The sequence below is a fragment of the Pristiophorus japonicus genome, chromosome 6, assembly GCF_044704955.1.
Source record: "Pristiophorus japonicus isolate sPriJap1 chromosome 6, sPriJap1.hap1, whole genome shotgun sequence".
Lineage (NCBI taxonomy): Eukaryota > Metazoa > Chordata > Chondrichthyes > Pristiophoridae > Pristiophorus > Pristiophorus japonicus.
Genome location: NC_091982.1, coordinates 147,309,594 through 147,333,849, shown reverse-complemented (window position 1 = coordinate 147,333,849; position 24,256 = coordinate 147,309,594). Strand labels below are relative to the sequence as shown.

Below are 24,256 nucleotides of genomic sequence, written 5' to 3'. Positions count from 1 at the left end.
TGCATCCTAGGGTCTTGAGAAGTAACGGCAGGGATTGTGGATGCATTGGTTGTAATTTCCCTGAATTCTGGGGAGGTCCCAACAGATTGGAAAACTGCAAATGTAATGCCCCTATTTACAAAAGGAGACAGACAAAAAGCAGGAAACTATAGACCAGTTAACCTAACATCTGTGGTTGGGAAAATGTTGGGAGTCCATTATTAAAGAAGCAGTAGCAGATCATTTGGAAAAGCAACATTCAGTCAGGCAGAGTCAGCATGGATTTATGAAGGGGAAGTCATGTTTGACAAATTTGCTGGAATTCTTTGAGGATGTAATGAACAGGGTGGATAAAGGGGAACCAGTGGATGTGGTGTATTTCGACTTCCAGAAGGCATTTGACAAGGTGCCACATAAAAGGTTACTGCACAAGATAAAAGTTCACGGGGTTGGGGGTAATATATTAGCATGGATAGAGGATTGGCTAACTAACAGAGAACAGAGAATCGGGATAAATGGTTCATTCTCGGGTTGGCAACCAGTAACTACTCGGGTGCTGCAGGGATCAGTGCTGGGACCCAACTATTTACAATCTATATTAACGACTTGGAAGAAGGGACTGAGTGTAACGTAGCCAAGTTTTCTGACGATGCAAAGATGGGAGGAAAAGCAATGTGTGAGGAGGACACAAAAAATCTGCAAAAAGACATAGACAGGCTAAGTGAGTGGGAAAAAAATTGGCAGATGGGAGTATAATGTTGGAAAGTGTAAGGTCATGCACTTTGGCACAAAAAAAATCAAGAGCAAGTTATTATTTAAATGGAGAAAGATTGCAAAGTGCTGCAGTACAGCGGGACCTGGGGGTACTTGTACATGAAACACAAAAGGATGGTATGTAGGTACAGCAAGTGAGAAGGAAAGCCACTAGAACTTGGCCTTTACTGCAAAGGGGATGGAATATAAAAGCAGGGAAGTCTTGCTACAGCTATACAAGGTATTGGTGAGGCCACACCTGGAATACTGCGTGCAGTTTTGGTTTCCATATTTACGAAAGGATATACTTGCTTTGGAGGCAGTTCAGAGAAGGTTCACTAGGTTGATTCTGGAGATGAGGGAGTTGACTTATGAGGAAAGGTTGAGGAGATTGGGCCTCTACTCATTGGAATTCAGAAGAATGAGAGGTGATCTTATCGAAACGTATAAGATTATGAGGGGGCTGGACAAGGTGGATGCAGAGAGGATGTTTTCACTGATAGGGGAGACCAGAACTAGGGAGCATAATCTTAGAATAAGTGACCGCCGATTTAAGGTGGCGATGAGGAGAAATTTCTTCTCTCAGAGGGTTGTAAATCAGTGGAATTCACTGCCTCAGAGAGCTGTGGAAGCTGGGACATGGAATAAATTTAAGACAGAAATAGACAGTTTCTTAAACGATAAGGGGATAAGGGGTTATGGGGAGCGGGCAGGGAAGTGGAGCTGAGTCCATGATCAGATCAGTCATGATCTTATTCAATGGCGGAGCAGGCTCGAGGGGCTATATGGTCTACTCCTGCTCCTATTTCTTATTTCTTACTAAAAGTCAGCAGGCAACATCATCTCTCAGAATTTGACGGGAGCAACAGCCATTTGCCACTATTGAATAGTTAGCCAATCTTCGGCAATTGGGAAAATGTTTTGTGATTGACTGTAATGGCTCTGATCAATGAAATAGTTAACACCTCAGCCATCGCATAGTGCTAGCTGTACATAAGAACATAAGAAATAGAAGCAGGAGTAGGCCATTTGGCCCCTCGAGCCTGCTCCGCCATTTAATAAGATCGTGGCTGATCTGATCATGGACTCGGTTCCTCTTCCCTACCCGCTCCCCATAATCTTTCACTCCCTTATCGCTCAAAAATCTGTCTATCTCCGCCTTAAATATATTCAATGACCCAGCCTCCACAGCTCTCTGGGGCAGAGAATTCCATAGATTCACGACCCTCTTGAGATATGAAATTCCTCTTCATCTCCGTTTTAAATGGGTGGTCCTTTATTCTAAGTCTATGTCCCCTAGTTTTAGTTTCTCCTAAGGATCTCGCACCTTGTGAAGCCTGTCCGGCTAACGTTCCTGGCCTGAGTTGATCATTTTTGTTTGTTGAGAAATACTCTTCATGATCACTTGCATTCTTGCAATACAAAATAATGGTTAAAAATTCAACGTAGCCAGAAGTACATTCCTGTCCACCAAACTTCATGTGGATCTGCAGCCTCCTGAATTGTTGTTTGCTAAATTTTATTTTTGGAGTTACGCTACACTTCACTTAACTCTCAGCTTCTGGGAGCCAAGAGGAATCAAATAGTTTAACACCTTATTGTATTCTGAACATGCATCGGTTAAACTGGTTCAGGTTCAAACAATCAAAGTACTGTAACATGTTCTGATTGAGGAACGGACAGTCAGGGATCCTGAGGAATTAAAACTCAGTAGAAGTTTTTTTTTAATGCTGCATTTTTTGAATAATTGCTGTGCGCATATTGTCTGAGCAAACAGTTTTGTGGACGTAACTTTTCTGAGAAAAAATCTTCACCTCCCCCACACCTCCAGTCCAGATTTCGACTAGGCTCAAGGTGAGAGTCCAAGTGCAGCAGACTGTACAGAACCCCCTCCCCACCCAAAATATAAACCCTCACGTTATCTCTAAAGAGCAGTGTGGACCAACTGAGACTTAAAGTGACGGTGCTGAGCATTTACAGCCAGTGCTGGCTCGAGTTCTCCAGTAGCTTGAGCTTTCACCCTTCCTCGAATAGAGTAACAATGTGGAAATAAGGGAGGGAGCCTTTTCTCCTACGGTCATGAGGAGGGGAGGGGCAGAATTCAGACAGGCGGTGGGAGGGGTGCTTGTGCTGTCCACTTGGGGTCCTTACTGCCAAGGCCCAAGCCATTTTGAGGGCTGGGCCTCATTTGTCACCTCCCAGCGAGTGCAGAATCAATGTTCACCGGAAACTAGCTGGTCAGGGTGGGGAGGGCTAGGAATTCTGCCACCTCTGACGTAGAGGTTTTATCTGCAAGGCGGGGGAGGCAGTCGTGGGGTGGGGGTGGGGGGAGCTGCAATTGGGTTGGCCCCACAAAAAATGCCTGTTGCCATTGGGTGGAGCATGCAGTGGAGCACAGTCTGCCCATTGATGCCACAGGACTACATCAGGGTCTGATGTACGTCATTGTAATATAGAGCTCTCCCATGTGGATTACTGCTCCACCTAGTGGACTACTGTGGTAATCTAACTAATGTAAGTACAATTAAAAGATCATGTGATAAGGTCACATGACAAGTTCCTGTAGCCATCTTGTGTACGTATGTGTTTGTGATGTCATGAAGAATATAGCACAGTCGTAAGACCCCGAGTAACACATTATAAGGAGGCTCCTGTCTGAACAGGGCCCCAAATATAATCCCAGCGAGGGGACATGGGGCGGTCAGTGTATCACTGTGATTTTAGGGGCATCACAGACCACACCCCACCAGGCAGAGGATCTTGGAATCGGGACCACCGTGTTTAATTGGAACGCTGCTGGTGTATAGGACGGCACATGTACATAAACCAATACTGAATACAGATGGTAAAGGTGTAATGTTCCAGGGGTTACGGGAACCGGTGCAGTCACCTGGAAGCCAAGTCCACAGTTTCTGTTCACTCTTCTGAAGGTGGAACAAAATAAATATTTCTGCCCATTATTTGTTCGTTAGTTCTACTGGGCAGACATGGGAATCAGATTAGTTCCCCATGGCGACAGTTCATTCTCCCTGTTTGATTTGTGAGATAGGGAAGATAAATATGCTGTCAGTCAGCGTTTCACTCTGGCTCCTGCTAGTACAGTCCCCAACATCCGTTCTTTCAACATAGACCAATTGTTCCCGCCCCCAGGACCCTGCTCTTACGTTGAGAGAATGAGACACTTGGAGCTCAGGATTTCTCTTACGCTGCTCTGACACTGCCTGAATGAAAGGCATCGTATTGAAGGGTTGATCGTGCTTCACACTTCGTGCTTCAGTTAATTGTCGGCTCAGAGTAGCTCTATCTCGAAGTTCAAGTGATTTTCAGGCACGATTGAGCCTATGGTTCCAGCTTTCTCCATCTGCCCAGTGATAATACGAAAGAACTTGCAGCGCCTTTCATGACCTCAGGATGTTCCAAAGCGCTGTACAGCCAATGAAGTACTTACAAAAAGCAGTCACTGTTATAATGTGGTAAACGCAGCAGCCAATTTTGCGCACAGCAAGCTCCCACAAACAGCAATGAGATGATGAATAGATAATCTGTTTTTTAGTGATGCTGGTTGAGGGATAAATGTTGCCCAGTACACAAGAACTCCCCTGCTCTTCTTTGAATAGTGCAATGCACCTATAAGGGCAGACGGGGCCTCGGTTTAACATCTCATCTGAAAGATGGCACCTCCGACAGCGCAGCACTCCCTCAGCACTGCACTGGCAGCGTCAGCCTAGATTTATGTGCTTAAGTCCCTGGAGTGGGACTTGAACCCACAGCCTTCTGACTCAGAGGCAGGTGTGCTGCCCAATGAGCCACAGCTGACAATGAAGAGACTAGCACGCCTTTTAAACTGATGTCAAACTTTATGAATTCACATTTTGAACAGGGAGAGATTTGGGGGAAAAATTTGGTCGTGCCTCTATTGCGCTGTTAATCCAAGTGGAGCGGTACTTGGGGGGGTGGGGGGCGATAACCAAAATGCCGGCGCTAAATTTAACCGAGTCATTGTGCATGCACCGAACTCCGATTCCGATCCCGGGAAAAGCCAAGTCTTAAATGCGCGGCATAGTAATGCGCCCATTAAAGTTTTCAAAATCACTTGTTTTCAACCTGTACTGTTATGTCTGTCAGCCGCTGCAGTCTCGGAGGCTCACGCACCGTACTGTGTGTATACATTGCACTGACTGTGACCTCCGAGGGAAGCACTTCCTCATCCCTTTAAGTAGCCGCCAGTTAACAACTCTGCAATCCTAGACCCACCGTTTGTCCAGACGTTGTTGTTGGTGGGTGCTCAATGAGGCGCACACACCTAATTTTCTGACCGGGACAAAAGCGTGAGCGTTGCACCAGGAATACGTCATGATCGGAGTGATCATCAGCATACAGGTGCGACGGGTTTGCCTTCCCCGGTGAGCCTCAAATGAATTTTCGGTTGGGGCGCTAAACGCTGCGCTCCCAGTTGGTAACCTCGACCGTTCCCATTAACGCTCCCTCTGGCCGCTAACTGAGGCATCAGGCAACCGAAACTCCAGCCCATGCTCTTCACGGTATAATAATGTGACAACACCACAGCAATAAGAAGAATGTGCCACGCCACTGATATCTGATCAGAGGTGGGCGTAGAACCATGCAGAAAGCAAGCTGACATTCTGGTGATACCTGATTCATACCTGCTCTGTCTTTACACAGAGAGAGGTGGCAAAGTCTTCTAAGTCGAGCATCAGGACTAGTAAGGAAGAACTAGACTGCATGCAAGTGACAAAGGAGATGGTTAGCATAATCCTGTTCCTCCAAAAAAGGGTCAAGGACACATATGGAAACAAACTCTCTCATTATCATTTTAATTGTCTGCAAGAGGAGAGATGGGTTTGTTTATTTAACATAGATTGATCTTAAAGAGACCAGGCTAGAAAGGACTACTGGCAAAGTTAGCTTACACACGCTCAATATGGGTGCATGGCATTCCGCAGCTGGCTATTTTAACAGAGGTGTTACCTTCTTTATTGTAAATGGATTAATGACGCCATTAAAACAACATACGTCTTAAGTATTTGTGCTCTATTATTGTCGAAAGTCAGTTCCAGGCTAGATTTGTTTTATTGTATTGCTTATTATAGTTGCAATTATGTACATCAGCAGATGGTGAGACTGCACCTGGAGTATTGTGTACAGTTTTGGTCTCCTTACCCAAGGAAGGATATATTTGCCATAGAGGGAGTGCAACGAAGGTTCACCAGACTGATTCCTGGGATGGGTATTGTCCTATGAGGAGAGATTGAGCAGACTAGGCCTATATTCTCTAGAGTTTAGAAGAATTCTTAAAGGGTTTGACAGGGTAGATGCAGGGAGGATGTTTCCTCTGGCTGGGGGAGTCGAGAACCAGGGGTCACAGTCTCAGAATAAGGGGTCGACCATTTAGGACTGAGATGAGAATTTCATCACCCAGAGGGTAGGGAATCTTTGTAATTCTCTACCTCAGAGGGCTGTGGAGGTTCAGTCATTGAGTAAATTCAAGACAGAGAGCGATAGAGTTTTGGATAAAAAGGGAATCAAGGTATATGGGGATCGGGCAGGAAAGTGGAGTTGAGGTAGAAGATCAGCTATGATCTTATTGAATGGTGGAGCAGGCTCGAGAGGCCAAATGGCCTACTCCTGCTCCTAATTCTTATGTTCTTATCCCCCGCGACATTTTCAATATAAGTGTGCGGTCAGATTATTCTATAAAGCTAGGAGCCTGGCACCATGAAATGCACAATCTATATCTCTGCTCCTAAGAGTGAGCTGCATTTTAAAGTGACCTCATCATCTAAGACAACACAGCAGTTACCACTATAGGCAGACCAGAAGGTCAGTTATAGTATGTTAAAGGGAAATTAGTGGCTAATTGCTTTCTCTCCCCTTTATACGTTTTAAACTGTGACACAGGAAATTTGCAGGTGTGACAAAGTGCGACATAAGTGAGACAGACATCGCTCCGAATTCTTCGATTTAAATACTAGTCAATCCCCTGTGACACTGCACAGAAAGTCATGTCCTGAACAGCATTGCAAAGTGTTATCTTGGGGTTTTCAAACAATGTGACGATAATGCACTCAAAAGGGGAGGTGCAATGAGACCTGGGTGTCATGGTACATCAGTCATTGAAAGTTGGCACGCAGGTACAGCAGGCAGTGAAGGTGGCAAATGACATGTTGGCCTTCGTAGCGAGAGGATTTGAGTATAGGAGCAGGGTGGTCTTACTGCAGTTGTACAGGGCCTTGGTGAGGCTACACCTTGAATATTGTGTGCAGTTTTGGTCTCCTGATCTGAGGAAGGACATTCTTGCTATTGAGGGAGTGCAGCGAAGGTTCACCAGACTGATTCCCGGGATGGCAGGACTGACATATGAAGAAAGACTGGATCAACTAGGCTTATATTCACTGGAATTTAGAAGAATGAGAGGGGATCTCATAGAAACATATAAAATTCTGACAGGATTGGACAGGTTAAATGCAGGAAGAATGTTCCCGATGTTGGGGAAGTCCAGAACCAGGAGACTCAGTCTGAGGATAAGGGGTAAGCCATTTAGGACCGAGATGAGAAGAAACTTCTTCACTCAGAGAATTGTGAACCTGTGGAATTCTCTACCACAGAAAGTTGTTGAGGCCAGTTCATTAGATATATTCAAAAGGGAGTTAGATGTGGCCCTTGCGGCTAAAGGGATCAAGGGGTATGGTGAGAAAGCAGGAATGGGGTACTGAAGTTGCATGATCAGCCATGATCTTATTGAATGGTGGTGCAGAATCGAAGGGCCGAATGGCCTACTCCTGTACCGATTTTCTATGTTTCTATGAAAACAGTAGACAACAGAAACTGCTTCCAGAATAATATAGGGATTCAAACTAATGAAATAAACGGAGAACTTAAATGAGAGCACAATGGTGTTTTATTGGTACCATGCAATCACAACAGCAAACTGAATACACTGAATCCAACATAAACCACGCGCTCCACGGCTCACTGACTACAATGAAGGGATACTGACAAACAACGCTAAGTTGGCACGAGTGAATCAATAAATTCATAGAGCAACAGTCACAGCCACAAATCGATAAACTAATGGAGCAGTGAGCAGAGCAACCAGTGTACAAATCAATGGAGTAATGGATACCAGTAAATTCAACAATTACTGCAGCAGTGGGCTTAACAACAAATCAATAAAAGAATGGAGAAGCAGATGGCCAAGAATTAATACATTCATAGAGCGGCAGGCGTACCAACAGATCGGTTCCTGGTGGAGCTAGCCAAGGGGATGACCTTGGCCAGGGCACTGGGAAACTCCCTGCTCTTGGAAAAGTGTCATGGGATGGTCAACATCCATCTGCACCATCAGATAGACAGATGGGGCCACAACTTCAGGTCTTATCCAAACGACAGGCATTTTTTTTAAAAAAGGCTTGGAAGGCAGGGTCAAGGTCGTAAGGCAAAGGGACAGAGGGAGAAAATTCCAAGGGACAGGGTTGCATAGACTGAAGGATTGGTATTAAATGGACTCTGAAACGACATCAAGAAAACTGGACTGTGACTGACTGAAAGCTGGCTACAAATGCTGTTTAGGTGACCAATCAGGATCTAGAATTTTGACAAGTATTGTATATGATAGACATACCCATGTCAATATTTGACGCAATATTATAGTCATCATATCATAGGCAGTCCCTCAAAATCGAAGTAGACTTGCTTCCACTCCAAAAGTGAGTTCTCAGGTGACTGAACAGTCCAATACGGGAATTAGAGTCTCTGTCACAGGTTTGACAGACAGTCATTGAAGGAAAGGGTGGGTGGGGAGTCTGGTTTGCCACAAGCTCCTTCCACTGCCTGCGCTTGTTTTCTGCATGCTCTCTATTATGTTCACAATAACTCCACAAGACTGTGTTGTAAGCTCAAACCATTGTGACCGTGGTCTTTTTAATGTAACTCCAAAGTGAGGAAGCAGCATGGTGGATTTCCTTTTATACCTGCTTGCCCAGGGTGCACAGGTGACCCTTAGGCCTCCCACAGGTGTGCCCCCTGGTGGCAAGTCTTACACGTTGGTGAGGTTTGCATACATAACACTCTCGGCGACGAGACTCAAGGTGCTCAGTGCCCTCCCGGATGCACTTCCTCCACTTAGGGCGGTCTTTGGCCAGGGACTCCCAGGTGTCAGTGGGGATGTTGCACTTTATCAAATTATAGTGGCGACTCTGTGACTGAAGGATCATTTTTTATCTCAGAACTGATGGTGCTATCATCCAAACTCTATCCACCTGAGATAACTCTCCCCAGGTCAAGTAGGGGTTAGGAACTTAGGAAAAGGAGGCCATTCAGACCCTTGAGCTTGTTCCACCATTCAATTAGATCATGTCTGATCTCTACCTCAGCCCCATTTACCTGCCTCTGCACCATATCCCTTGATACCATTACCTAACTCACAATCTATATTCACAATCCATATCAATGATTTGGATGAGGGGACCAAATGTAATATATCCAAGTTTGCTGTTGGTGCAAAGCTAGGTGGGAATGTAAGTTGTGAGCAGGATGCAAAGAGACTTCAAGGGGATATAGACAGGCTAAGTGAGTGGGCAAGAACATGGCAAATGGAATATAATGTGGAGAAATGTGAAGTTATCCACTTTGGTAGGAAAAATAGAAAAGCAAAGTATTTTTTAAATGGTGAGAGATTGGGAAATGTTGGTATTCAGAGGGACCTGGGTGTCCTTGTACACAAATCACTGAAAGTTAACATGCAGGTACACAGCAAGCAATTAAGAAAACAAATTGTATGTTGGCGTTTATTACAAGAGGATTTGAGTACAAGAGTAAAGACGTCTTACTGCAAATATATAAGGCCCTGGTGAGACCGCACCTGGAGTATTGTGTACAGTTTTGGTCTCCTTACCTCAGGAAGGATATACTTGCCATAGAGGGAGTGCAACGAAGGTTCACCAGACTAATTCCTGGGATGGGGGATTATCCTATGAGGTGAGATTGAGTAGGCTGGGCGTAAATTCTCTAGAGTTTAGAAGAATGAGAGGTGATCTCAATGAAACATACAAAATTCTTACAGGGCTTGACAGGGTAGATGCAGGGAGGATGTTTCCTCTGGCTGGGGAGTCTAGAACCAGGGGTCACAGTCTCAGAATAAGGGCTCGGCCATTTAGGACTGAGATGAGGAGAAATTTCTTCACTCAGAGGGTGGTGAATCTCTGGAATTCTCTGCCCCAGAGAACTGTGGAGGCTCAGTCTTTGAACATATTCATGACAGAGATCGATAGATTTTTGGATATTAAGGGAATCAAGGGATATGGGGACAGTGCAGGAAAGTGGAGTTGAGGTAGAAGATCAGCCATGATATTATTGAATGGTGGAGCAGGCTCGAGGGGCCGAATGGCCTACTCCTGCTCCTAATTCTTATATGTTCTAACAAAAATCTATCAAGCTCAATGTTGAGAATTCCAATTGACCTCAGCATTCACAATCTTTTGCGGGAGAGAGTTGAAGATTTCTACTACATTCTGTGTGAATCAGTGCTTCCTGTTTTATTCCTAAATGGTTTAGCTCTAATTGTAAGATTTATGACTGTTCAACGACTGAGCCTCAACAGCCCTCTGGGGTAGAGAATTCCAAAGATTCACCACCCTCTGAGTGAAGAAATTTCTCCTCATCTCAGTCCTAAATGGTCGACCTCTTATTCTGAGATTTTGTGCCCCCTTGTTCTGGACTCCACGACCACAGGAAGCAGTTTCTCTGCATCTACCCTATCCAATCATTTTAGCATTTTAAGCATCTCAATCAGATCACTGCTCAATCCTCTAAACTAAAGGGAATATAAGCTAAGTTTATGCAACTTGTCCTCATAATTTAGTCATTTTATCCCTGGTACCATGCTGGTGAAACTGTGCTGAACCCACACCTGTGGTGCCCAAAACCTAACGCAGTGCTCCAGGTGGTATCTAACCAAGGCTCTATACAACTCAAGCTCCAATTCTTCCCCTTTATATTTCAACCCCTTGAGACAAAGGCAATATTCCATTGGCCTTTCTGAGTGCATTTTGAATCTGTCCACTAGCTTTTCATGATTTATCTGCAGAGACACCAAATCTCTCTGCTCCTCCACAGTTCATAGCTTCTCTCCATTTGGAAAATACTCAATCTGCCTTTCTTGGATCCAAAGTGGATGAGCTCACACTTCCTCACATTGAACTCTAAGCCCGTGTGGTGGCTGATGTGCAACGGCGACCACACATTAAAAGAATTCACGTACAGGCACCTTCCACACTGTAAGATGAAGTTCGGGACCTGGAACGTCAGGACCCTCACGGACAACCCTAACAGCAACAGACCAGAACGCCGCACCGCAATTGTTGCCTGGGAACTCGCGCACTTCGATATTGACATTGCCGCCCTAAACGAGACCCGCAGGGCAGGAGCAGGCCAACAAAGAACAAGGCTACACCTTTTTCTGAAAAGGCAAACCAGAAGCAGGATGCCGCCTCCGTGGGGTTGGCTTCGCCATAAAAAATGAGCTAGTGGGCCTTCTCAGAGACTCCTCCTGTGGGATAAATGAACGTCTTTGGATCATCCTAGCCCGGAACCAGTGCGCTACGGTCTTCAGCACATACGCCCCAACACTGGAAGCAACAGACGAGGCCAAAGAGGAATTCGACTCCAGCCTCGAACAATCCCTGTCCCGAGTACCAACGGACGACAAGCTGATCATCCTCGGTGACTTCAACGCCAGAGTCGGAAAGGACACAGACCTCTGGGGAGGTGTGATCGGCAGAGAGGTGGTAGGGAAAACCAACACCAACGGTACCCTCCTCCTGACGAAATGCTTAGAACACGGCCTCAACATAACCAATACCCTGTTCCGTCAGAAGGACAAATATAAAGCTTCATGGCAACACCCTCGCTCCACGCTCTGGCATCTGCTCGACTACGTCATCGTCCGAGCGAGGGACCGCAAAGACGTGCGCATCACTCACGCCATGACAGGAGCTGACGTTTGCTGGATGGACCAACCCTGAATTCGCTCTGTCATCACCATCAACATTGCCCCGAAACAGTGGTGGCTACAGAAACAATCTGTTTAACCTCCGCCGCCTCCATGCCAGATCCAAGGTCATCCAATCCTCCGTCTACGATCTACAGTATGCAGATGTCGCCTGCGTCTGCACACACTCGGAGGTCGAACTCCAAGCTATCATCAACGCCTTCACCGAGGTGTACAAGAGCATGGGCCTTACACTAAACATCCGTAAGACAAATGTCCTCTACCAGCACTGCCTCCCGGTTATCAAAATCCACGATGAGGCCTTGAACAACGTGGACCATTTTCCATACCTTGGGAGCCTACTGTCAACAATGGCAGATACCAATGACAGGGTCCAACACCGCCTTCAGTGGGCCAGTGCAGCCTTCGGTCGCCTGAGGAAGAGAGTGTTTGAAGACCAGGACCTCAAACCTGGCACCAAGCTTATGGTCTCTATAGAGCAGTGGTGATACCCGCCCTCCTATATGGCTCAGAGACATGAACTATGTACAGCAGGCACCTCAAACACTGGAGAAGTACCACCAACGCTGCCTCCGCAAGATCCTGCAAATCCATTGGCAGAACATACGCACCAACGTCAGTGTCCTCTCTCAAGCCAACATCCCCAGCATCGAAGCATTAACCACGCTCGATCAGCTCCGTTGGGCGGGCCACATCATCCGCATGCTTGACACGAGACTCCCAAAAGAAGCGCTCTACTCGGAGCTCCGACACGGAAAGAAGGTCCCAGGTGGGCAGAGGAAATGCTTCAAGGACACCCTCAAAGCCTCCTTGATAAAGTGCAACATTCGCACCGACACCTGGGAAACCTTGGCCCAAGAATACCCAAAGTGGAGGAAAAGCATCCGGGAAGGCACCGAACACCTCGAGTCTCTTCACCGAGAGCAAGCTGAAGCCAAGCTTTGACCGCGGAAGGAGCACATGACAATCCAGGCATCCCACCCACCCGTCCCTCCAACCACTGTCTGCCCCACCTGTGACAGAGACTGTAGATCCCGCATTGGTCTCTTCAGTCACCCGAGTACGCATTTTTAGTGTGGAAGCAAGTCATCCTCGACTCCGAGGGATTGCCTATGATGATGATGAATGTGTAGTGTGATTGTTAAACCTTTGTTAATAAACCAACTAGTTCTTAATAGCAATGTGTTGCTATGATTTCTTAAGCAAAGAATCCATGAAGCAAATACATTACATCATCAGTCAGAGTATGTACCCTTTATGCTCACTGTCTCCAACCTCACAACCAATTTCCAACCCATGCTTCAAGGTTGCTTCTAATCCTGTGCGCTTTCAGTTTTGCTAATAATCTCTTGTGAGGGTTAATGATTGACTGGTTGCACCACAGAATCACACCATAGGTTGGGTGTGAATTATTTGATTTATAACTCAGATATTCAACAGTACCAAATTTGCAGAGTAAATACAAACTGAGACATCATTATAGTGGGCCTGGTATTATGTTCGGGGTATCGCTGCATCAAGTTGTGATTTCCATGTCTAAGTGGACACTAAGTTAGCTCACGCTAAAGGGACACAGTCCACAGTGCTGGACACCACCAAGTTTTAACAGTGGAAATAAAACCAGGGAAATCAAGAAGTAGTGATTAGGCACGGTCAAACTTTTGATTTAAAAGCTGTCAATACAAAGAGAAAGATGACTGAGGGAGGTAAGGAGTTCCAGAGCGGTGAGACCTGTGAGAGAACGGGTTCGAGTTGGGTCAACAGGGGAAAAAATTAACATAGTGTTGAGGAATTGAAAAGGTTGGGGGGGGAAGGGAAGAGGAGATAATATTCAAGAGAGTGATTTTAAGAATGAGACAGAGGCAAGAGATATCGGTAAAGTAATGGCAACTAATGTAATGTGTTTGCTTCAAGGGATCTTTGCTTAAGAATTCATAGCAACACATCGCTATTAAGATCTCGTCGTTTATTAGCAAAAGGTTTAACAATCACACTACACATTACCAGTTCATCCACCAGGCTCACAGCCACCTGCCTCATCGTGCACACCCTGAACCCAATTGGCTGGGGTTTTATTGAGTTTTTTGAATATCATGTAACTGGCTAAGCCAATCCCAACTCAACAGCTCTACAACTGTTTTAAGTTGAAACAATAATCAAGTGCCCTCTGATTAAAGGGGGGGGGGCACTAAAACCGACAAATTAAACAAATTAAACTTTGGACAGTCAACTTAAATCAAGTTAAAATTTGGTTGCCGGGGGTGATGATGCAGTCCAGTCCCTCCGGCGCCCACCTCTCGCGGAAGGCCGCGAGCGTACCGGTGGACACTGCATGCTCCATCTCCAGGGACACCCTGGCTCGGATGTAACCGCAGAAGAGAGGCAGGCAGTCGGGGTGAACGGCCCACTCGACCGCCCGCTGCCTGGACCGGGTGATGGCCCCCTTGGCCGTGCCCAGGAGCAGTGCCACGAGGAGGCCTTCCGACCTACCCGCTCCCCTCCGCACAGGGTGCCCAAAGATCAGGAGCGTGGGACTGAAGTGCAACCAGAATTTGAGGAGCAGCCCCTTCAAATATTGGAATAGGGGCTGCACCCTCGCACACTCCATAAAAACATGGAACACGGACTCCTCTAGACCGCAGAAATTACAGGCGGCCTGGGAGTCCGTGAACCGACTTAAAAACATTGCACGGGACTGCTCTGTACACCACCCTCCAGGCCAAGTCCTCAACAGCTCTACAACTATTTTGTTGTAAACTAATAATCAAATGCCCCCTGATTAAAGGGGGGGGGGGGCACACTCCAAAAGCTTTTCAAGTGACCTTTTTTTTTGTTTTTTTCTTGAGGGCATTTTGCTGTAGAATCGCTGCGAGCAGGATATGATCCTGCGCTGGGAAGCACCATTGGATTTCAAGTTCAACGCCTTAACCACTCGGCCATCACAGTTACAAATGGCAATGAGGAGGCACCTGGAAACCTGTGAGCATACCCGCAGGTGCATACATTACAACCACCTCAGGTCTCAGCAGCATTTGAGAGAGGTGGCAGGTCAGGGCTGATGACAGATCAGTGTCTCGTCACGTCAAAATTCACACAGCCATCTCCAATGAGAAGCTGCAGTAACACCTCAATTGCCATTTGTTTGGCTATCTGGTCAAAGGGTCATACTCTTTGTCTCTTACTACAGAAATGGAGGTGCTTGATGCTAATTGTAGAAGAAGTGGTTGTGACATTTTCAAACTTTGACAGGGTTTGGCATCCTGTTCTTATTACAAATCTGGACTTTTGAGTTGTATCTGGTAATTGACTATGTGACCTCATCTATGGAAGCCAAGTCCTGGGTTATGATGAATATCTTTGTCAGAATCAAATCTCTTGAAGTGATTCATTCTGCTTCAGCGCCTAGTGGATGTGATCAAAGCTAATGACACTACCATCTACAGATTGTTTTATTTCCCCATTTGAAAGGCAAATAATAACTGAACCATTGGTGGTAGATAGCAAGGAAACTGGACACCGGGCTGACAAAGTGTGTAATACCTCCAGCAAAGAGAGGACCAGGTCAATCAGCTCAGAGAAAGCCTGGTCATGATGTTTTCACCAATGTCAGCTGTGGTTCAGTGGGTAGCACTCTCGCCACTGAATCAGAAGGTTGTGGGTTGAAGTCTCACTCCAGGCACTTAAGCACAAAAAAATCTAGGCTGACACTCCAGTACAGTGTTGAGGTAATGCTGCACTGTCAGAGGTGGCGTCTTTCAGATGAGGTGTTAAACCGAGGCCCTGTCTGCTCTATCAAATGGATGTAAAAGATCCCAAGGCATTATTTTGAAGAGCAGCAGGGGAGCTATCCCGGGTGTCCTGGCCAATATTTATCCCTCAATCAACATAACGAAACAAATTATCTGATCATTATCACATTGCTGTGTGTGGGAGCTTGCTGCGCGCAGATTAGCTGCCATGTTTCCTACATTACAACAGTGACTCAACTCCAAAAGTACTTCATTGGCTGTAAAGCGCCCTGAGACGTCCGGTGGTCTTAAAAGGCGCTGTATAAATGCAAGTCTCTCTTTATGTCTCTTCCACAGTGTATCAATCTCTCTTCAGTTTTAAATATCCTGCCCCTCAGGTTGGTAAGCATATACAACAAACAGTGGGCAAATATCATTGGGAAGACGAGGAATTTCTCCAAAAATAACTTGCCCGGTTAAGGTGAACAACTTACACAAACAACTAACATAGAAGCAAAATACTGCGGAGGCTGGAACTCCAATAAAAACAAAACACGCTCGAATTACCCAGTAGGTCAGGCGGCATCTGTAGCGAGAGAAACCGAGTTAACGTCTCAGGTTGCTGACGAAGGGTCACAGACCTGAAACGTTAACTCGGTTTCTCTCTCCACAGATGCTGCCTGACCCGCTGAGCATTTTCAGCATTTTGTTTTTATTTAACGGTGAAGAACTTCACAGAGTTCCTATCTTCCCAGCGATAGAAAACTGCAGTATTCTTCATTAGGTTGAATAGAAAATGCATGTCTGAGTGCTGGACTTAGCATAGCCCGAAATCAACTCAGATCAGCAAGGCGATGGAACTGGCCTACCCCAAGCTCGAGCAGACATGTAGCTAGGTGGTCAGTTCATTCGAATGTCACAACTATGTTCAGCCATGAACTCATTGAATGGCGGTGGAGGCTAGAAGGGCTGAATGGCCTGCTCCTGCTCCTATTTTCTATGTTTCTATGTTTCTAACTGGAAAAGCCAGCCCTTGACATTCATGCCAGGAAGGTGAGTGACTTCAGCTGTACCTCAACACCCTGTCTGAATCCAAATAGTCTGTACCCAAATAGTCTGTACCCAAATAGTCTGTACCCAAATAGTCTGTACCCAAATACCAGCCACTGAGCTTCACAGAATGCTTCTTTCCTACACATTGGTTATAAATTGCATTGTAAAATGCTGTGGGATGGCCTGAGGTCGTGAAACTTGCTATATAAATGAAAAGTTTGTTCTTCCATTGACCCACGGAGCTCACGCGGAGGAGGGTTAATCCATTGACCTGCTGACCCACAGTTTGTTGCGGTATACTTGGTTCCTTGGCGGCCATGATGCATCTCCTCAGCTCTTTGCCATTTTCAAACGGCAGGAGGGCTAAATTCTGTCTGCCTGTCTCGGTTACAGTTCTTGCCTCAGGCTGCACCCTGTTTTGCCACCGAGCAGATGACAAAGCGGGAACAGAAACTCCGCTGTTTGTTTTGGCTGGGCCGTTTCAGATTGGGAGGCAATGTAAATGAGGAATTAGTCATCCATATGTGTTCACCCCATTCATACAGTGAGGAGCGGAGTGCGCAGAATATCCCTGGAACATTACAGAATCCAGTCAGAACACTTGCACCACAGACCATCCTTGTTCATGAAACACCGGGGATGTATTTTTGTGCTAGAAAAAGATGACTGACCGAATTCATGTTAAAATTCTAAAGATACACGTAATGCAGAATTATATACCTACGCTGCGGCATGGTGCCTGGTGGGAGAGAGGAATACTGCTTTACAACAGAGAATGTATTACATAGAGAAAGACGAAGCAAACAACTTGCATTTATATAATGCATTTCATGACCTCAGGACGTCCCAAAGCACTTTACAGCCAATGAAGTTCTTGTTTAAAGCGTAGTCACTATTGTAAATATAGGAAACATGGCAGGCAATTTGCACACAGCAAGCTCCTACAAACAGCAATGTGGTAATGACCCGATAATCTGTTCCATTGATGTTGATTGAGGAATAAATATTGGCCAGGACACCCTTAAATCTTTTTCAAATAGTACCCTGGTAATTTTTACATTCTCCTGAGAGGGCAGGAGGGGCCTTGGTTTAACATCTCATCTGAAAGACGGCACCTCCGGCAGTGCAGCACTCCCTCAGTACTGTGTGGGAGTGTCAGCCTGGATTATGGGGCTCTATTCTCTGCAGTGAAGCTTCAACCCTTGACCTTCTGGTTCAGAGGGGAGAGTGTTACCCACTGAGCCATGTCCGACATAACCCATCTGATTGGAAGGGCAATTGAAGCATCAGACTAAATAATGCAATGTTAAGAAATCTGTGGCTAAAGGTGATGGTTTAATCTGGGTCCTGGTGGGCATATTTAAGTTAGAAGTTGGAATTTTCAAAATAATTGAGAGCCTGGTTTAGAAAAGATGTGAAAAATAGTGACATTTGCTGCAGCCATAATTGATAGCGAGGCAGTGCGGAGGATTAGAAAGAACTGCCGATTGAAGCAGTAGATGGGAGCTGGGCAGGGAGCAGGAGGGAGGCAATGCAATTGAGGGAGTGGGAGACAAACAGGCTGAAGTTCCGTTTCTAACACCACCCGTTGCCATCGGCGATGGGCGACTAACGGACAGCAAAGTCCTACCGTCGGTGGTGAGCAGCGCCACGCCTCCGGAGAACTTCAGCTGGGTCTTTGGTGGAGGCGCCAAGAGGTAACGCTGTGCCCTCTAACTCAACCCATGTGGTGATGTCATCCATCACGCCACGCCCCCTTGGCGCCGCTCTCGCGATATTTGGTCTCCACGGCAGCCTTCCCAGCAGGCGTTCTTACAGCCGACAAAAAGTGGTGAGTACATTGCAGGTCTCGGGCGGAATCGCCCAGAGAGAAAGGTAATTTTTTTTTTTATTTCTGCATGTTTTCATTAGTTGTGACTGTGTGTGTGTGTGAGAGAGTTGGAGAAGTTTTAGTTTTTTTCTTCTTCCCGTTTATTCAACCAACCGGTGCAAAATTCGGTCGGCCTCCTGAGCTCCCGCCACATTGGCGCCCGAGGATGAGTGTACAATGCCATGTTATAGTGCTGCTCTCTCTTCTTTGGGCGTAAACATTGAATTTGGCAGTTGGAGCCCGCATCCTTACTTTAGCGGAGACACACTCAGGGGTCTAAATTCGGTCCCATAGTTTGTGTCACCGCCCGAATGCTAATTTTACCACCCCGGCGGTGACACAAACTATGGGACCGAATTTAGACCCAAGTGTGCCTCCGTTACAGGTTGGATGCACTGAGCATTGCTGGGATTTAAAACGTGTTAGCTGGGAAAAGAGCTCTCATTTCAGTCATGTGTGCAGCCTGTAATATTAAATCAGGGGAGAAGGAAGCTGGTGGGGTGCAGATGGGGAGATGAAGTCGAGAGAAGGGAAGTTACAGCAGGAGTTAGACGAGTTGAAAGCCTGGCCAGAGAGTGCCTTGGTTCTGGTGAAAGAAGGGAGAAAGTTGTTGGGACATAAGTATGGTTACATTCATCTGGTTAAAATTCAAGTAACTCCCTTTTAGTTGGTGACAAAGAAATACCACTGGAGAGTAGTCTTGTCCGAGGGAATGTCTCACATTGCCTTTACAGGCACTAAACATTAAATCGCTGCAGTTGCGCACAATTATGGAAAAGTTGCCCGTTTTCCAGTCAGGCCCCCTTTATTGCTAAGCAACAACTTTATCTTCATTTTCAACTGCCATGTTTACAATTTCACAAGAAGGTGAAATCCGCCAATCACAGGGTCAGGTGTTTGATGCTAATTGTTACTCGAAAACCGCCTTGCTGCCTGGTACTGGATGGTACTAGTATGTATATCCAGTGCTGTTAAACATGGCCTGTTATCAGCAAGAGGCCTACTTTCATAGACCTGAACTTGAAAGGCAAATGCTTTGTTTTGCTCCAGTTGAGCATCACTGTATTTGCCCAAGCCTGATTAAACATTATTTGCAGGCTTCAGCTTTGAATCGTTTCATTGAAGAAAGGCCCCGGTTAAACCACTGAAACAGACTGAAACAGAAATCAGAGCTAAAGACGGGGTAAAAAGAGGAAAAAATGCACAACTGGTGTAAAAATACAAAGTGCTTCAACTCACAGCATTTGTAAAAAAAAAGTTTCAACAATCGTTCACCTCTGGATCCACTCACGACCCTTCACCTCTGGACCCACTCACGACCCTTCACCTCTGGACCCACTCGCGACCTTCACCTCTGGACCCACTCGCGACCCTTCACCTCTGGACCCACTCGCGACCCTTCACCTCTGGACCTACTCGCGACCCTTCACCTCTGGACCCACTCGCAACCTTTCACCTCTGGACCCACTCGCGACCAGTGTTCCCTTTAAGTTGTCCGGTTGCCCAGCGCTCCAGGGGTCCCAAGCAGCCGGTGAGCCGGCTTTCAACTGAAAAAAATCTCACATGCGTGGACTTTTGAATGGCCTTCACAGCCCGTTAAATGGGCTACGCGCCTCAAAAAGCAATGATGGAAAATTCCAAAGATTCACCACCCTCTGAGTGAAGAAGTTTCTCCTCATCTCAGTTCTAAATGGCCGATCCCTTATTCTGAGACTGTGAACCTTGGTTCTAGACTCCCCAGCCAGGGGAAACATCCTCCCTACATCTACCCTGTCAAGCCCTGTAAGAATTTTGTATGTTTCAATGAGATCACCTCTCATTCTTCTAAACTCTGGAGAATATAAGCCTAGTCTACTCAACCTCTCCTCATAGGACAATACCCCATCCCAGGAATCAGTCTGGTGATCCTTCGTTGCATTCCCTCGATGGCAAGTATATTCTTCTTTAGGTATGGAGGCCAAAACTGTACACAATACTTCAGGTGTAGTCTCACTAGGGCCCTATATAATTACAGTAAAACGTCTTTATTCTTATACACAAATCCTCTTGAAATAAAGAGGCCAACATGCCATTTGTTTTCTTAATTGCTTGCTGTATCTGCATGTTAACTTTCAGTGATTGGTGTACAAGGACATCCAGATCCCTCCGAACACCAACATTTCCCAATCTCTCACCATTTAAAAAGTACTCTGCTTTTCTATTTTCCCTACCAAAGTAGATAACTTCACATTTCTCCACATTATATTCCATTTGCCATGTTCTTGCCCACTCACTTAGCCTGTCTATATCCCCTTGAAGCCTCTTTGCATCCTCCTCACAACTTACAATCCCACCTAGCTTTGTATCAGCAAACTTGGATATATTACATTTGGTCCACTCATCCAAATTATTGATATAGATTGTGAATAGCTGAGGCCTAAGCACCGATCCTTCCGGTAACCCACTAGTTACATCCTGCCAACCTGAAAATGTTCCGTTTATTCCTACTGTCTGTCCATTAACCAATCCTTAATCCATGCTCATATATTACTCCAAATCCCATGAGCCTTAATTTTGTTTAATAATCTCTTGTTTGGCACCTTATCGAATGCCTTCTGAAAATCCAAATACACCACATCCACTGGTTACGCCTTATCTATTCTCCTAGTAAATCTCAAAAATCTTTAACAGATTTGTCAAACATGATTTCCTTTTCATAAATCCGTGTTCACTCTGCCCAATCCTATTATTATTTTTAAGTGCCCTGTTACCATGTCCTTCATAATAGATTCTAGCATTTTCCATACTACTGATGTCAGGTTAACTGGTCTGTAGTTCCCTGTTTTCTCTCTCCCTCCTTTATAAATAGTGAGGCTACCTTCCAATCCATGGGAACTATTCTAGAATCTATGGAATTTTGGAAGCTGACAACCAATGCACCCACTATTTCTATAGCCATCTCTTTCAAAACCCTAGGATATAGGTCATCAAGTCCAGGGGATTTTTCGGATTTCTCCAGTACCATTTTTTTACTAATGCTAATTTCATTCAGCTCCTCATTTTTGCTAGACCCTTGGTACTCCACTATTTCCAGGAGGTTTTTTGCGTCTTCTTCCGTGAAGACAGACACAAAGTATTTGTTTAATTTCTTTGCCATTTCTTTATTCCCCATTATAATTTCACCTGTCTCAGCCTGTAAGGGACCCACATTTACTTTTGCTAATCTTTTCCTTTTTACATACCTAGAGAAGCTTTTACAGTCTGTTTTTATGTCTCTCGCTAGTTTACTCTCATATTCAATTTTCCTTTTCTTTACGATCCTCCTTTGCTGAATTCTAAAGTCCTCCCAATCCTCAGGTGTACTACTCTTTTTGGCAATTTTATAACCCTCTTCCTTTGATCTAATACTGTTTTTAACTTCTCTTGTTAGCCACAGTTAGACCACTTTTCCTGTGGGGTTTTTGTGCCTTAAAGGAATGTATATTTCTTGTAAATTTTTATATTAATTCTTTAAATGTTATCCATTGTTTGTCTACCGTCATACCTGTTAATGTGGTTTTTCAATCTACCTTAGCCAACTCGCTCCTCATACCTATGTAGTTTACTTTGTTTAGATTTAAGACCCTTGTTTCAGATTTAACTAAATCACTTTCAAACTCAATATAAAATTCTATCATATTATGGTCACTCTTCCTTAAAGGCCCCTTTACTACAAGCTTATTAATTAACTGTTTCTCATTGCACAATACTAGATCTAAAATAGCCTGTTCCCTAGTTGGTTCCTCAACATACTGATCTAGAAAACCATCTTGTATACAATCCATGAATTCGTCCTCCACACTATTACTGCAAATTTGGTTTGCCCAGTTTATATGTAGATTAAAGTCCCCCATGATTACTGTATTAACCTTGTTACATGTGCCTCTAATTTCCTGATTTATGTTCAGCCCCACATCACAGCTACTGTTTGGGGGCCTATAAACAACTCTCACCAATGTTTTTTGCCCCTTGCTGTTTCTTAGCTCCACCCAAACCATAATTCTTGATTTTCGGAACTAAGATCCTTTCTCGTTACTGACTTTATCCCATCCTTTATAATTAGGGCTACCCCACCTCCTTTTCCATATTGCCTATCTCTTCTAAAAGTTAAGTATTCTGGAATATTTAGTTCACAACCTTGGTCACTTTGCAACCACATCACTGTAATGGCTATTAGATCAAACCTATTCATTTCTATCTGCGCTATTAATTCATCTATTTTGTTGTGAATGCTGCGCGCATTCAGACATAGTGCCTTTAGCTTTGACTTATTTCTATTCTTCCCTGATCTAACCTTAGTCACTGAAACCTTATTACCTTTATTACTCTCTCTGTCCCTTCCTGACCCACTCTGCTTATTTTTACCCAAAACTCCTCTTCTCCAGAACTTTGACATTTCTCTTGCTGTTTTTAAATTTACTCTTTCCTGAAACCTCCGACTCCCACCCACCCACCGCCCCCCCCCCCCCACCCCCCGCCAAACCCCACCCACCGGCAACCACATCATTAGGTTAAAGCCCTAGTTATTCGGTTTGCCAGGACTTTGGTCCCAGCCCTGTATCTGTCTTCCAAAATTCCCTAGATTCTAGAATGGTCCCAGCGGATTGGAAGGTAGCAAATGTAACCTCGCCATTCAAGAAAGGAGGGAGAGAGAAAACAGGGAACTACAGGCCAGTTAAGCCTGACATCAGTTTTTGGGAAAATGCTGGAATCCATTGTTAAGGAAGTTGGATCAGGGCACTTTGCCTAATCATATTATGATTTTCTGAGTCAGCAAGGTTTTATGAAAGGTTAATCGTGTTTGACAAATTTATTAGAGTTTTATGAGGATGTAACTGGCAGGGTCGATAAAGGGGATCTACTGCATTACCATTGTCTACTCGATCTGTTACCTCTTCAAAAAGTTCAATGAATTTGGTCAAGCAAGACTTTCCCATTTGATATCCATGCTGACTATTGATTATTATATTTTTGGTTTCTAGATGTTCTTCTATTTTCACCTTGAGCAGGGATTCCATTATTTTTCCTACCACCGATGTTAAGCTGACTGGTCTATAATTCCCTGAACATGTTTGATCCCCCTTCTTAAATATAGGTATTGCATTAGCTATCTGCCAGCCCTCTGGCACTCCACCTTTTTCTAATGAATTATTAAATATGGGTAGTAATGCTTCTGCTTTCTCTTCCCTAGATTTTTTCAAAAAGCATGGATGCAATCCATCTGGACCTGGGGTTTATCCTCTTTGAGTTTGATTAGTTTATTTAATATATCCCCTCTTTTTATTTTAAATGTACTTATCTCTTTACTAATCTCATCATCCAATGTCATGTCCACCAGTTCCATCTCCCTGGTAAATACTGAAGCAAAGTAATTATTTCATATTTCTGCCATTTCTCTATCGTTACCTGTGGTATTATCCTGTCCCTTAATGGCCCTATTCCCATCCTTGGTAATTTAATTTCATAGTTCCTCTTTGCCTTCCTAATTGTTTTTTTGACTTATCACCTTATCTTTTCATATTCTCCCTTATCATACACTTCCCTGCAGTCTATGTACTTAATGTATGCCTCATTCCTTACCCTCGTTTGTTCCCTTATGGCTTTATTCATCCACGCAGTCTCATTAGTGTTTAGTTTGTTCTTTCCTTTTAGCAGAATATATTATTCCTGCACTCTGTTCAACACCATTTTAAATGTTCCACATCGTTGTTTGCCAATATTGTTGTCCATTTTATTTTCCCAAGTTCTATGCTCAGCCCCTCAATATCAGCTTTACTCCAATCTATTACCCTGGTTTTCGTCATACTTATTTCCTTCTCAATTATC

The 24,256-nt window shown here is 44.9% G+C and overlaps 1 protein-coding gene and 1 non-coding gene across 4 annotated transcripts in view; both read right to left on the bottom strand.

Moving 5' to 3' along the window:
• dzip1l (DAZ interacting zinc finger protein 1-like) overlaps positions 1-24,256 on the bottom strand; it is a 258,300-nt gene that overhangs the window by 1,520 nt on the left and 232,524 nt on the right. The gene's annotated exons all lie outside the window — the stretch shown is intronic.
• On the bottom strand, positions 14,626-14,707 carry trnas-uga (transfer RNA serine (anticodon UGA)). Its single transcript has one exon. It is a non-coding gene; the product is annotated as a tRNA-Ser (tRNA).